At 47.7% G+C, this 13,288-nt stretch overlaps 1 pseudogene; it reads left to right on the top strand.

The window, feature by feature from the left end:
* Nucleotides 1-400: 400 nt before the first annotated feature.
* Nucleotides 401-519, top strand: LOC124719156 (annotated as a pseudogene).
* The last annotated feature ends 12,769 nt before the right edge of the window (nt 520-13,288 follow it).

Here is a 13,288-nt window from a genome sequence, read left to right as displayed (position 1 = left end):
ACCTAACTAACCTAAGGACATCACACACATCCATGCCTGAGGCAGGATTCGAACCTGCGACCGTAGCGGTCGCGCGGTTCCAGACTGTAGCGGCTAGAACCGCTCGGCCACTCCGGCCGGCAAATCGAGTTTGTAAGGTAGTTTTGTACTTTGTAAATCAACGTTATTGAGAAAGCAATGGATGGCTGGAAAATTTTAGTAACCGCTGAAAAAGAAGCGGTTGGTAAAAATGGTTGACTGCCCCTTACGTAGAGGGTACACATAACAATTGTGTCACATAATTAATCAGGGCTAACTATGTAAGTAAAACAAACCGTTAACAGAGAAAATACCACAGTAGCCTTCTTGATGCAGTTGCAGGAATAAGCCGGAAAATTGTGAACATCCACACATAGACCATGCCAACGGCCTTTGCGCAGTGGTAACACCGGTTCCTGTCAGATCACCAAAGTTAAGTGCTGTCGGGCTTGGTTAGTACTTGGATGGGTGACCATCTGGTTCAGCCGAGTGCTGTTGGCAAGCAGGGTGTGCTCAGCCCTTGTGAGGCCAATTGAGGAGCTACTCGATTGAGAAGTAGCGGCATCAGTCACGAAAACTAAGAACGGTCGGGAGAGCGGTGTGCTGACCACATGCCCCTCTGTATCCACATCCGGTGACGCCTTTCGACAGAGGACACGGAGGCCGGTCGGTAACCTTGGGCTTTCAAGGCCTCTTCGGAGACTGCATGTTTATTTATGTCATACTTGATTACAAGTTAGTGTAATATTAAGTAATATTATACAAATAAATTACTATTTAACAAGTGGTATAATTTCCATAGCAAATACATGTTCCAGTTACATTAAGACCACCGCCTATGGTCGAGGTCGGCAACGGCCTTGCCGTAGTGAATACACTAGATCCAGTGAAATCACCGTAGTTAAGCGCTGTCGAACGTGGCCGGCACTTGGATGGGTGACCATCCAGCCGCCATGCGCTGTTGCCATTTTTCGGGGTGCACTCAGCCTCGTGATGTCAATTGAGGAGCTACTCGACTGAATAGTAGCGGCTCCGGTCAAAGAAAACAGCCATAACGACCGGGAGAGAGGTGTGCTGACCACATGCCCCTACAATCTGCATCCTCAACTGAGGATGACACGGCGGGCGGATGGTCCCGATGGGCCACTTGTGGCCTGAAGACGTTTTTTTCTATGGTCGAGGTCAATGTGCAATAACGGTTCGCAGACGGTAGGATAGCAATGGAGAGCATGTAAAGCATGATGGGGAGACGCGGATAACAGTCCAGTTGTTGCCGCAATACAAAAATGGCGTAATTTGTCTCACGTCCCTACCGCATACCCACTGCCTTTCGGGCCAAGGGTAGAAACGTCTCTCAGATGGCTACGTTTCTAAACCGTTCTCGTAGCGCAGTGGTTAAAGTACCAGGTGATCAAAAAGTCAGTATAAATTTGAAAACTGGATAAATTACGGAATAATGCAGATAGAGAGGTACAAATTGACACACATACTTGGAATGACATGGGGTTTTGTTAGAACCAAAAAGAAACAAAAGTTCAAAAAATTTCCAACAGATGGCCCTTTATCTGATCAGAATAGCAATAATTAGCATAACAAAGTAAGACAAAGCAAAGATGATGTTCTTTGCAGGAAATGCTCAATATGTCCACCATCATTCCTCAACAATAGATGTACTCGAGGAATAATGTTGTGAACAGCACTGTAAAGCATGTCCAGAGTTATGGTGAGGCATTGGCGTCGGATGTCGTCTTTCAGCATCCCTAGAGATGTCGATCGATGACGATACACTTGCGACTTCAGGTAATTCCAAACCCAATAATTGCACGGACTGAGGTCTGGGGACCTCTGAGGCCAAGCATGACGAAAGTGGCGGCTGAGCACACGATCATCACCAAACGACGCGCGCAAGAGATCTTTCACGCGTCTAGCAATATGGGGTGGTTCTAATAAAACCCCACGTCATTCCAAGTATGTGCGTCAATTTTTACCTCTGTATCTACATTATTCCGTGGTTTATTAAGTTATCAAATTTATACTGACTTTCTGATCACCCGGTATACTGTGCGTAGCAAAATGGTGCTATCCGAAACCGGCGCCGAGGCCACTGTGGTACACCATGGGCCATAGGTATCAGCGGTGAATAATGGCCGCAGTGACGTGTCCGGGCGAACAGACGTGCAACTGTTGAGCAACTGACCGCCCACATAAACCATGGGACTACCAACAGCGTCTCTTCAACGACTGTTGAGCGAACATTATTGCTGTGTAAGGATCCCTGCATCAGGCACTTGATTCATGCACCCATGCCGACTGCTGTTCATAGGGCGCTGCAGGCTGCAATTTGCACTTCAGTATCTCAACTGGACATCCACTGAGTGGAGACAGGTGGCCTGTTCAAGATGATCCATGTTCCATGTACCATTGGACAGCTGGCTGTTGGCGTGTAGAGCGTGAATTGTCTGAGAGCAAACGCCCTGCAACCAGGAGGGAGCTTCCAGAATGAGATTTTCTGCAGCGGAGTGGGTGCTGATATGAAACTTCCTGGTAGATTAAAACTGTATGCTGGACCGAGACTCGAACTTTATGACCTTTGCCTTTCGCGGGCAAGTGCTCTACCAACTAAGCTACCCAAGCACGACTCACGCCCCGCCATCACAGCTTTACTTCCGCCAGTACCTCGTCTCCTATCGTCCATGCTTCACAGAAGGTCTTCTGCGATCCTTGCAGAACGAACACTCCTGGACGAAAGGATAAAAGGATATTGTGGAGACATGGCTAGTTCTGCAACGTTCGCAGGAGAGCTTCTGTGAAGTTTTCAAGGTAGGAGACAAGGTACTGGAGTAATTGAAGCTGTGAGGACGGTTCGTGAGTCGTACTTGCGTAGCTCACTTGATAGAGCACTTGTCCGCGAAAGGCAAAGGTCCCGAGTTCGAGTCTCGGTCCGGCACACAGTTTCAATCTGCCAGGAAGTTTCAGCAGGGTGTTCTATTGTACGGGGCATTCTCTGGGTGATTCCATCTTTCTCGAAGGCGAAATGGATCCACACAAGTATACATCTATCATTGGAAACCATCTCTCCCCGCCGGCCGGTGTGGCCGTGCTGTTCTAGGCGCTTCAGTCTGGAACCGCGTGACCGCTACGGTCGCAGGTTCGAATCCTGCCTCGGGCATGGATGTGTGTGATGTCCTTAGGTTAGTTAGGTTTAAGTAGTTCTAAGTTCTAGGGGACTGATGGCCATGGATGTTGGGTCTCATGGTGCTCAGAGCCATTTGAACCATCTCTCCCCAAATATACAGCTTATTTTTGCTCGACATGATGACATCTAGCAGCACGACAATGCAACATGTCACACAGCTCGGGATACACGTACGTCGTTCGAAGAGCATCAGGATGAGGTTACCGTACTTCCATGTCCACCAAACTCCCCGAAATTAAACGCAGTCGAGAATCTGTGGGTTCACCTTAATCGGTCTGCTCACGCCACGGATCTTGAACTGACCAACTTAGCGCAGCTGGCCATGTCGCTGGAGTCAGCATGGCTCACATCCTGTCGCTATCTTCCAGAGCACCAATGGCTCTCTCTCTTCACGTTACGGGCTGGAAAAGGTAGTTACTGTGGATTCTGACACGTGGCCGCATTAATGTGACTGAACAGTGTATCCGTATGTTCACGAGATGAGAAGGAGAGAGAAATTAGATTATGTTATGCATTAGCTAGCGGTTTTGCATATTTTCAATTGAGCTGTCTCAGTTTACAACAATGATTTACGCCAGTCAGCCTGACTGCCGTCTGGTAGCACTGAGCGCACGTGACAAGGTGGAGAAAGAGTATAAGTGGAGCAAACACTAATGCAGAACCATTTTAGCATCAATAGAGGTTGCAAATTGAGAAACCCACTGTCATAAGTGACTGTGACAAAGGACAGATTGTTGTGACCTACTGTGTGGAAACGATCAGCTCAGAGACGCTATCACTATTGTGATCATTTATTGCAGGCGATTGAACGACAGCAGGACTACGTGCAGGCGACAAGGTGTTGGACGACGATGTCTCATCGAAGAATACGAATGTTGGAGACTGCCCTACTCTGTAAAGAACGTTACGCCTGCTGCAGGCGCAAAAGTTTCAGAGCAAACCGTTAGGGGCATTTTGTTGAATATGTCACTGTGCAGCACACGATCTCTACGTGTTATCTTGCTGAGTGAATTACGATTGCACTGGGCACGATATCAACGAGACTAGAATTGTATCAACGGAATCCTGGGCATTGAAATCACGTTTCTTGTTACACCAGGTCAATGGTCGTTTCCAGATGACCTGTGATCCAGAGTATTGAGTGTAGGCACTGTGACAGCTCCGGACTATGTGAACATTATTATGATCCGCCTGCACCCCTTCACGCTTGATATCTTCCTCGACAGCGATGGCATATTTCAGCAGGATAACAGTCCGAGTCACAAGGCCAGATTCGTGCTGTTGTGGCCTGAGGAGCATAATAGTGAACTAGTGTTGATCTCTTTGGCTGCAAATTCGTCTCATCTTAACACATATGGGACATTGTCAGACACTGGTTCTGCACTCACAACCAACTTATACGTACACTACTGGCCATTAAAATTGCTACACCAAGTAGAAATGCAGATGATAAACGGGTATTCATTGGACAATTATACTTGGACAATTATACTAGAACTGACATGTGATTACATTTTCACGCAATTTGGGTGCACAGATCCTGAGAAATCAGTACCCAGACCAACCACCTCTGGCCGTAATAACGGCCTTGGTACGCCTGAGCATTGAGTCAAACAGAGCTTGGATGGCGTGTACAGGTACAGCTGCCCATGCACCTTCAACACGATACCACAGTCCATCAAGAGTAGTGACTGGCGTATTGTGACGAGCCAGTTGCTCGGCCACCATTGACCAGACGTTTTCAGTTGGTGAGAGATCTGGAGAATATGCTGGCCAGAAAGGCCCGTACCAGTACCTGCAACATGCGGTAGTACATTATCCTGCTGATATGTAGAGTTTCGCAGGGATCGAATGAAGGGTAGGGCCACGGGTCGTAACACATCTCAAATGTAACGTCCACGGTTTAAAGCGCCGTCAATCCGAACAAGAGGTGACCGAGACGTGTAATCAATGGCATTCCATACCACCATCCCGGGTGATACGCCAGTATGACGACGAATACACGCTTCCAATGTGCGTTCACAGCGATGTCGTCAAACACGGATGCAACCATCATGATGCTGTAAACAGAACCTGGATTCATCCGAATAAATGATATTTTGCCATTCGCGCACCCAGGTTCGTCGTTGAGTGCACCATCGCAGGCGCTCCTGTCTGTGATGCAGCGTCAAGGGTAACCGCAACCATGGTCTCCGACCTGATAGTCCATGCTGCTGCAAACGTCGTCGAACTGTTCGTGCAGTTGGTTGTTGTCTTGCAAACGTCCCCATCTGTTGACTTAGGGATCGAGACGTGGCTGCACGATCCGTTACAGCCATGCGGATAATATGTCTGTCATCTCCACTGCTAGTGATACGAGGCCGTTGGGATCCAGCACGGCACTTCGTATTACCCTCCTGAACCCACCGACTGCATATTCTGCTAACAGTCATTGGATATCGACCAACGCGAGCCGCAATGTCGCGAGACGATAAACCGCAATCGCGATAGGCTACAATCCGACCTTTATCAAAGTCGGAAACGTGATGGTATCCATTTCTCCCCCTTACACGAGTCATCACAACAACGTTTCACCAGGCAACGCTGGTCAACTGCTGTCAGCACATTGTAGGTGTCGCCACCGGAGTCAGCCTTGTGTGAATTCTCTGAAAAGCTAATCATTTGCATATCACAGTATCTTCTTCCTGTCAGTTAAATTTCGCGTCTGGAGCACGTCATCTTCGTGGTGTAGCAATGTTAATGGCCAGCAGCGTATTTCATGGGAGCTATATGACCTATTAAGCAGACGGTCAAAATTTTTGGCTTATCCGGAAAAGCAATAATTTCTAAACGACATGATTTTAAAATAATCATGGATGACTATCAACCCAGATATGTATCTGATATTTCAGTATTAATCGTAGTTGACAATATTTACGAAATGTACAGGGTGTCCGACTCAAACCCAGGAAAAGAAACTGCAGTAAATACGGCAATGGAAAATGCACCACATTGTATAGCATTTCAAAGAATTTATTTACTTATCATCAGTACACATCTACATGTGAACCATTTGTGGCATGATGAATATGGAGTCTATATTCAATTTCTTGCCAACTTCTTCGTAACATTTCCCCTGTTATCGTTGCAGTCGCATTAGTGATACGATCTCGCAACGTAGGAATATCGGCCACTTTGGTCGCACACACGCGGTCCTTCACAAATCCCCTCATGAAGAAATCAAGCGGCGCAACGTCGGGTCAACATGGTGGCCAGGCAATGGGTCCTCCGCGTCCGATCCAACGACTGGGAAATTTCCTATCCAGGAACTTGCCAACAGCCGTTGACTAGTGCAGCAGAGCTCCATCTTGCTGAAAAATGATGTTGGGTTGCAAGTCTTGTATCTGAGCGTACACAAACTGCTCCAACATGTCCAGATACACTGACCCGTTCACTGTTTGTTCCGCAAAGAACGGTCCAACAATCCTGTCGTGTATTAGCCCGCACCGTAAGTTTAGCTTAGAGCTACACTCCTGGTAATGGAAAAAAGAACACATTGACACCGGTGTGTCAGAGACACCATACTTGCTCCGGACACTGCGAGAGGGCTGTACAAGCAATGATCACACGCACGGCACAGCGGACACACCAGGAACCGCGGTGTTGGCCGTCGAATGGCGCTAGCTGCGCAGCATTTGTGCACCGCCGCCGTCAGTGTCAGCCAGTTTGCCGTGGCATACGGAGCTCCATCGCAGTCTTTAACACTGGTAGCATGCCGCGACAGCGTGGACGTGAACCGTATGTGCAGTTGACGGACTTTGAGCGAGGGCGTATAGTGGGCATGCGGGAGGCCGGGTGGACGTACCGCTGAATTGCTCAACACGTGGGACGTGAGGTCTCCACAGTACATCGATGTTGTCGCCAGTGGTCGGCGGAAGGTGCACGTGCCCGTCGACCTGGGACCGGACCGCAGCGACGCACGGATGCACGCCAAGACCGTAGGATCCTACGCAGTGCCGTAGGGGACCGCACCGCCACTTCCCAGCAAATTAGGGACACTGTTGCTCCTGGGGTATCGGCGAGGACCATTCGCAACCGTCTCCATGAAGCTGGGCTACGGTCCCGCACGCCGTTAGGCCGTCTTCCGCTCACGCCCCAACATCGTGCAGCCCGCCTCTAGTGGTGTCGCGACAGGCGTGAATGGAGGGACGAATGGAGACGTGTCGTCTTCAGCGATGAGAGTCGCTTCTGCCTTGGTGCCAATGATGGTCGTATGCGTGTTTGGCGCCGTGCAGGTGAGCGCCACAATCAGGACTGCATACGACCGAGGCAAACAGGGCCAACACCCGGCATCATGGTGTGGGGAGCGATCTCCTACACTGGCCGTACACCACTGGTGATCGTCGAGGGGACACTGAATAGTGCACGGTACATCCAAACCGTCATCGAACCCATCGTTCTACCATTCCTAGACCGGCAAGGGAACTTGCTGTTCCAACAGGACAATGCACGTCCGCATGTATCCCGTGCCACCCAGCGTGCTCTAGAAGGTGTAAGTCAACTACCCTGGCCAGCAAGAACTCCGGATCTGTCCCCCATTGACCATGTTTGGGACTGGATGAAGCGTCGTCTCACGAGGTCTGCACGTCCAGCACGAACGCTGGTCCAACTGAGGCGCCAGGTGGAAATGGCATGGCAAGCCGTTCCACAGGACTACATCCAGCATCTCTACGATCGTCTCCATGGGAGAATAGCAGCCTGCATTGCTGCGAAAGGTGGATATACACTGTACTAGTGCCGACATTGTGCATGCTCTGTTGCCTGTGTCTATGTGCCTGTGGTTCTGTCAGTGTGATCATGTGATGTATCTGACCCCAGGAATGTGTCAATAAAGTTTCCCCATCCTGGGACAATGAATGCACGGTGTTCTTATTTCAATTTCCAGGAGTGTATCACGAACATGTTCTGTGACAACGTGTGGGTTTTGCGAACCCCAAACCCGAACATTATGCCTGTTAACACTTCGTGATAGATGAAAGGTTGCCTCATAAATAAACATCTTTCCAGGAAGCTGGGATCCATATCAATACGCTGCAGCAAATCTGCAGCAAACTGTTGTCAGCGTGATTTGTTGTTCGGCGTCAGATGTTGCAGAATTTCCACTTTTTAAGCACACATACGAAGACGCAGATGAACTACACGATGCAATGTTGATCGAGGTACATCAAGTTGCCTAGCAGCATGAATTGACTTATGTGGTCCTCTGAGAAACGTTTGTCTGATGTCCTCCACTGTGTCTTCTGGAACTCCGTAACATACACCGCCAGAAAGTTTCAGAACTCTTTCTGTTGACAGAAACTTCCTATACCACTCCCCAATTGTCTTCACATCAGGTGGATCACATTCATACAAACGACAATAATTTCTTTGCACAGTAAACGACGATTTTGTTTCTGCAAACAACACTACTGCTTGCGCGCACTGCTGTGGAGTCGCTATTTTCAGTTCATGCGACCATGCTGCACTCTGGCGACGATACTTGGCACTTCTGACGCGGGAATATAAATTCTTTGAGATGTTCTACAAAGTGTTGCATTTTTCATTGCATGTACTGTGGTTTTTCTCTCCTGGGTCCTTGAAATCAGGGAGGTTTGAGTGGGATACGCTGTACTTTTGAAAAGCCATATTGCTCTTAAAGCATTCAGTTGCCAAGGACGTGGTAGGCGAGCACCCTGGGTATGACACGCAGGAAGCATGGGGCTAACGCAGAAATGATTCTTGAAAGACGCATGTTTTGTCGACGGCATTTGAAACTATGAAATGGATGTATGTGATAAAAATGAAAGAAACACTTGTGATACAGTTCTACAGAACTCTTCTCATTTTTCACAAATTCTAGATCAGTTTCGATCACTCGACCTGTTGGTAACTACTGCCTCAGAAGATGAGACGTCTGATCTCTATACCCTACACTTTTACTTAATAAGAGTTGGTCGTGATCTATACGACACACTTTTAGAAAGTACACAAAACTTCCTTGAAATTATTCGCCCCTGTCCATATCGATCCATTTGGTTGTATTTGATATATCGGCTATCCTGGTTCGAATTATCGTAATGGGTTTCTCTTTCACAAATTAGCTCCACTTCCTGTTGCCAGAAACTTCCTATACCATTCCTTAATTGTCTTGGACCTCGTCGTACGTTTCAGGCCAATGCCGGGATGGTTCCTTTGAAATGGCACGGCTGATTTCCTTCCCAATCCTTCCCTAACCCGAGCTTGCGCTCCGTCTCTAATGACCTCGTTGTCGACGGGACGTTAAACACTAACCACCACCACCACCACCACCACCTCGTCGTATTCGTGGTGATGCGGTAGGTTAGCAGGGGATAGTTTTCATGGATTAATCGTGCAAATCCACATATTACAACAGAGCTCATCTTATTAATTCATCAGCATCACTATTATCTTACATTCAACGATCAGACTATTGCCTATTCTGAACTCAGAAACAAAATCATTCCCATCTTTTCTGAAGTCGTCCAGTATCTCTTTTCGCATACATTTAGTGGTACAAGATTTTTAGGTTAATCTACGAATTCTACGACTTGGCATTCTCATCAGGTGTCGTTGAATTTTAATTATCATTTTTAATTTGTTCATTCATGTTAAAATATTTAATTCTGTTTCACTAGCTTCATTTCTAATCATATCCCTTCTGGAGCAGCACTTCGTCCTCCTCAGGCAGCTGGTCCTTTTCTTTTTTTTTTTTTTTTTTTTTTTTTTTTTTCTCGCCCCGACCACGAGCCTCCACCACTTTATGGAATTTCGAGGTGGTCTCTTCCTGTAGTTTGTGGCCTAATGTTCTGCTGCTGGATAGCTTGAAATCTCTGATTTTCTTTTTTATTAATATCGGAGTCAAAAACAAACTTATATCACAGTGTAAGTAATTAGAGTGAACTGTTCTACATGTGAATTATTTAAAACAATTTTTGAACTAAGTGAATATTTTGCTGAGAACGCCATTGCTAGAAATTACTAACTTGTATTGCTTGTATTTTTCCTTCAGCTGGCATACTGATATCTGGAAGTCAATTTGGCAATTTTTTAGTTAAGCCTGCAATATGTCAGTCTAAGCATGACGTTCAAATAACTCGAGTCTAGTAATTAACCTTATTTAAAAGATAATATTTTGATTACTATTAATTAACTAAACCATCGATAATGGTACAGTGATAATTCTCGTAGTACTTTGTGTGGATAAAACGAAAATTTCAGTTTCGTAATCTATTGACAAAATGCAGTCTTTTCATATACATAGCGTTGTTTCTGTATATTTTTAGCCCATCTATCCCCCTCTCTACCAAGTTCAGTCAATATATGATGAATACGGTTTGCCTGCGAGCACTGTAGTAACCGTGGCAGGCACATTTCGATCCAACCACCAACCACACGTACGTATGTGTCCCGCGCGCTGCCACCCTGTAACTACGCCTACACCTTACGTTGCAGTATCTGGTGGCGGTCAATCCTCTGGATGCAGTGTTGCTAGTGATATTATCACGATTTCTTGCTATTATTCCGCCAGACAGGTTGCTCGCCAGCCAGTCCACGTCATCAGTTCACAGCTACGGTCATTGGCGCCAGGAGCAAACCGCGCAAGTGATTCCACAATAAAACTTTTATTCGTCGAAGTGCAGTGCAGTGCACCAGCCTACAGCCCCAAATACCGCATCCAGACTGCAGAATCTTCCCGAGTCCTTCAGCAATAAACTACGCCCACGTGCGGGCAGTGCTACACGCTTTAGGATGCACAGTGTACTCAAATCAGACGCTACGTTAGTAGAGTTGTGGGGCTCTTATATTCAAGAAACTGTCACTGCTTTGGTCTCAACCCTCACCAAATGACGAAAATCTTAAGTAGTGTTACTAAGGTAACTGTTTTCTTTTGTACTTGCTCAAGAAACTGTGAAACAAAGTTCTATTGTCCTTTGGTCTATACAGGTACATCCGTTCATTCAACAAACTCCGAATTTCATTTGGATGCAATGTAATATCCATATAATTGAACATCAGCCTAATTTATATCAAGCTTAATTTCATTCATAAAAGACGCCGAAATTCTGAGGGATGGCTTGTCTGACACCGTAAGAATGGCGCCACAAGTCACCAAAATAAAAATAGCAGCTTTGGCTGAAAGTGGGCAGTTGTGCGGACAGGTTTCGGGGGTGTCGAGATCCTTAGGACAGGGATTCTGAATTTTCGATTTTATTAAATACACTCCTGGAAATGGAAAAAAGAACACATTGACACCGGTGTGTCAGACCCACCATACTTGCTCCGGACACTGCGAGAGGGCTGTACAAGCAATGATCACACGCACGGCACAGCGGACACACCAGGAACCGCGGTGTTGGCCGTCGAATGGCGCTAGCTGCGCAGCATTTGTGCACCGCCGCCATCAGTGTCAGCCAGTTTGCCGTGGCATACGGAGGTCCATCGCAGTCTTTAACACTGGTAGCATGCCGCGACAGCGTGGACGTGAACCGTACGTGCAGTTGACGGACTTTGAGCGAGGGCGTATAGTGGGCATGCGGGAGGCCGGGTGGATGTACCGCCGAATTGCTCAACACGTGGGGCGTGAGGTCTCCACAGTACATCGATGTTGTCGCCAGTGGTCGGCGGAAGGTGCACGTGCCCGTCGACCTGGGACCGGACCGCAGCGACGCACGGATGCACGCCAAGACCGTAGGATCCTACGCAGTGCCGTAGGGGACCGCACCGCCACTTCCCAGCAAATTAGGGACACTGTTGCTCCTGGGGTATCGGCGAGGACCATTCGCAACCGTCTCCATGAAGCTGGGCTACGGTTAAGCACGCCGTTATGCCGTCTTCCGCTCACGCCCCAACATCGTGCAGCCCGCCTCCAGTGGCGTCGCGACAGGCGTGAATGGAGGGACGAATGGAGACGTGTCGTCTTCAGCGATGAGAGTCGCTTCTGCCTTGGTGCCAATGATGGTCGTGTGCGTGTTTGGCGCCGTGCAGGTGAGCGCCACAATCAGGACTGCATACGACCGAGGCACACGGGGCCAACACCCGGCATCATGGTGTGGGGAGCGATCTCCTACACTGGCCCTACACCACTGGTGATCGTCGAGGGGACACTGAATAGTGCACGGTACATCCAAACCGTCATCGAACCCATCGTTCTACCATTCCTAGACTGGCAAGGGAACTTGCTGTTCCAACAGGACAATGCACATCCGCATGTATCCCGTGCCACCCAACGTGCTCTAGAAGGTGTAAGTCAACTACCCTGGCCAGCAAGATCTCCGGATCTGTCCCCCAATGAGCATGTTTGGGACTGGATGAAGCGTCGTCTCACGCGGTCTGCACGTCCAGCACGAACGCTGGTCCAACTGAGGCGCCAGGTGGAAATGGCATGGCAAGCCGTTCCACAGGACTACATCCAGCATCTCTACGATCGTCTCCATGGGAGAATAGCAGCCTGCATTGCTGCGAAAGGTGGATATACACTGTACTAGTGGCGACATTGTGCATGCTCTGTTGCCTGTGTCTATGTGCCTGTGGTTCTGTCAGTGTGATCATGTGATGTATCTGACCCCAGGAATGTGTCAATAAAGTTTCCCCTTCCTGGGACAATGAATTCACGGTGTTCTTATTTCAATTTCCAGGAGTGTAATATTCTGGCAACACTGACTGATTAAGAAGCAAGATGTCCTTGTTTTTGTACTGAATAGTGAAAGTCAGGCATTATTCAAAGTTTCTCTTTGTTATTTTTAAAGTTAAGATTGCTACACGCATAGAATTAAGCCGTGAATCTGCAAGCCTGGACAACAAACAACCATGGGATGAAAATCTTCACAGAACAATTAATTTAGAGATCCGGTTCATTGTACTAATTATTTGTTCAAACTGCGACCGGCTTCAGGATTTTAATACCCCATCTTCAGGTGTATGAAGAGGGGAAAGAAATATAATGCAACATATGTATAAAACCCGAAAGAGCAAACTGCCGAAATATGGCGACTTACTTCTTGTATTTGATAACACATAACATGCCGTCAGGCCAGT

This window comes from Schistocerca piceifrons, chromosome 10 (genome assembly GCF_021461385.2).
Source record: "Schistocerca piceifrons isolate TAMUIC-IGC-003096 chromosome 10, iqSchPice1.1, whole genome shotgun sequence".
NCBI classification, from domain to species: Eukaryota; Metazoa; Arthropoda; class Insecta; order Orthoptera; family Acrididae; genus Schistocerca; species Schistocerca piceifrons.
The sequence above is the reverse complement of the archived record's forward strand: the minus strand, read 5'-3'. Positions and strand labels throughout refer to the sequence as shown.